The sequence below is a fragment of the Lathyrus oleraceus genome, chromosome 5 (genome assembly GCF_024323335.1).
Source record: "Lathyrus oleraceus cultivar Zhongwan6 chromosome 5, CAAS_Psat_ZW6_1.0, whole genome shotgun sequence".
Classification (NCBI taxonomy): domain Eukaryota; kingdom Viridiplantae; phylum Streptophyta; class Magnoliopsida; order Fabales; family Fabaceae; genus Lathyrus; species Lathyrus oleraceus.
In genome coordinates this window covers 51,861,020-51,863,783 of record NC_066583.1, presented here as the reverse complement: position 1 = coordinate 51,863,783, position 2,764 = coordinate 51,861,020, and the positions used below count along the sequence as shown (strand labels likewise).

The following is a 2,764-nucleotide window of genomic DNA, read 5'->3' as shown; positions in this document are numbered from 1 at the left end:
GCGAAGGTACCAAAAGGACACGTGAACGTTGTCTTTTCTTGGTCATCAGGGTGAATCGGTATTTGAAAGAAACCTGAGTAACCGTCTAGATAGGAGAAATGAGAATGTTTTGCTAATCGTTCTAACATCTGGTCAATGAATGGTAAATGGAAATGATCTTTTCGGGTTTCTTTGTTTAGTTTCCTATAGTCAATGCACATTCTCCATCCCGATTCGATTCGTTTGGTTATAGTTTCTCCTTTTTCATTTTCAATGACTGTTACACCTCCTTTCTTTGGTACTACGTGTACAGGACTAACCCATTTGCTATCAGATATAGGATATATGATACCTGCCTCTAATAACTTGGTTATTTCCTTCTTCACTACCTCACTCAGGATCGAGTTTAGTCTCCTCTGGTGTTCCCTAGAAGTTTTACAGTCTTCTTCGAGTATGATGCGGTGCATACAAATAGAAGGACTTATTCCTTTAAGATCGGTGATGTTGTAACCTAGTGCGGTTGGATATTTTCTTAAGATATGCAGAAGTTTTTCTGTTTCGAGTCTTCCTAGGTCAGCATTAACTATCACTGGTCGTTCAAGTTCTAAGTCTAGGAATTCATATCTCAGATTTTTGGGAAGTGTTTTCAGGTCTAGGGTTGGTTTCTTAAGGCATTGCGTAGGGTCCGGTGTTATTGCTAAACATTGGTTAAGTTTGTCTTCTACAAGATAGTCAGATGATTTGTCTTTTTCTAACTCCGTTTCTTTTATGCATTCATCGATGATATCCATGAAGTAACATGTATCTTCTATTGCAGGTGCTTTCAAGAATTGGGAAAGAATGAACTCAATTTTCTCTTCTCCTACTTCAAAAGTGAGTCGTCCTCGTTTTACGTCTATGATTGCACCGGCCGTTGCTAAGAACGGTCTTCCCAGTATAATGGGTGTAACTTCATCTTCTCTAATATCCATAATTATAAAATCAGTTGGAATGTAGAATTGACCTATGCGCACTGGAACGTTTTCAAGAATTCCTACAGGATATTTAACGGAACGATCTGCTAGTTGCACAGACATTTTAGTTGGTCTTAATTCTCCCATTTCAAGTCTCTTGCATATGGATAAAGGCATAACACTAATACCGGCTCCTAAATCGCATAAGGCTTTGTCAATGACAAATTTTCCTATGTGACAGGGTATAGAGAAACTACATGGGTCTTTAAGTTTAGGAGGCATATTCTGGATTATAGCGCTACATTCAGCGGTGAGTGTAACGGTTTCGCTATCTTCAAGTTTCCTTTTATTAGAAAGAATTTCTTTTAAAAACTTGGCATATGAGGGCATCTGCGTAATAGCTTCTGTAAACGGAATTGTGACGTTTAATTGTTTTAGTAGGTCAACAAATTTTTTAAATTGGCCCGCATCTTTGGTTTTAATAAGCCTTTGAGGGTAAGGGATAGGTGGTTTATAAGGTGGTGGAGGTACATAAGGTTCCTTCTTTTCTACGGTTTCCTTATTACTCTCTTCCTTTTCCTTAGGTTCACTTTCCTCCTCAGTTGACTTTTTAGAGTTTTGGTTTTCTATCCTTGGGTCAGACGGTCCTTCCACTTCCGTTCCACTTCTCAGTATAATTGCATGAGCATGGCTTCTCGGGTTAGGTTGGGGTTGGCCAGGAAATGTACCAGTTGGGGCAGCAGTAGGTGCTTGTTGTTGAGCTACTTGTGATATTTGCGTTTCCAGCATTTTGTTATGGGTAGCCAGGGCATCTACTGTACTTGCTAGTTGTTTAATTTGTTCGCCAGTGTGTACATTCTGGTTTAAGAAATCTTTATTGGTTTGCTGTTGAGAAGCTATAAAGTTTTCCATCATGATTTCCAAGTTGGATTTCCTAGGGGCGTTATTGTTAGGTGTAGATGGGATCGGCTTCTGATATCCCGAAGGTATAGCTGGGGCTTGATTCGGAGATTGTCCAGGTGCGTATAAAGCATTATTACTCTTATATGAAAAACTTGGGATGATTCTTCCAATTTGAGTTATAGGTATGCGAGTAGGGGCTTCCTTGAGCATAGTTTACTTGCTCCGCTTGGATTCCTGTTTGGAGTTGACAATCTGCAGGAGTGTGACCTTGGATTCCACAGACTTCGCAATTCTGAGTTATGGCTACCACGGTGGCTGGAGGTGATACATTTAAACTTTCAATTTTCTGGACCAGAGCATCCACTTTTGCATTAACATGATCAAGGTTACTTATCTCGTACATGCCAGTTTTCGTTTGAGGTTTTTCTACCATTGTTCGTTCGCTTCCCCACTGATAGTGGTTTTGAGCCATGCTTTCGATAAGTTGGTAAGCATCAGCATAAGGTTTGCTCATCAGTGCACCACCTGCGGCGGCGTCTATTGTTAACCTCGTGTTGTACAGGAGACCATTATAGAAGGTATGAATTACTAACCAGTCCTCTAAACCATGGTGTGGACAAAGTCTCATCATGTCTTTGTATCTTTCCCATGCTTCGAAGAGAGACTCGTTATCTTTCTGTTTAAATCCATTTATCTGGGCTCTTAACATAGCTGTTTTGCTCGGCGGAAAATATCGGGCAAGAAAAACTTTCTTCAACTCGTTCCATGTGGTGACTGAGTTGGAAGGAAGAGATTGAAGCCATCTTCTAGCGCTATCTCTTAACGAGAAAGGAAAAAGACGAAGTCGAATTGCCTCTGAAGTGACACCGTTAGCTTTAACAGTATCAGCGTATTGGACAAACACGGATAAATGAAGGTTTGGATCCTCG

General features: G+C 40.4%; 1 non-coding gene across 1 annotated transcript; it reads left to right on the top strand.

The window, feature by feature from the left end:
- Positions 1–2,437: 2,437 nt before the first annotated feature.
- Positions 2,438–2,544, top strand: LOC127088561 (small nucleolar RNA R71). The gene has a single exon (XR_007790392.1). It is a non-coding gene; the product is annotated as a small nucleolar RNA R71 (small nucleolar RNA).
- Positions 2,545–2,764: the final 220 nt, after the last annotated feature.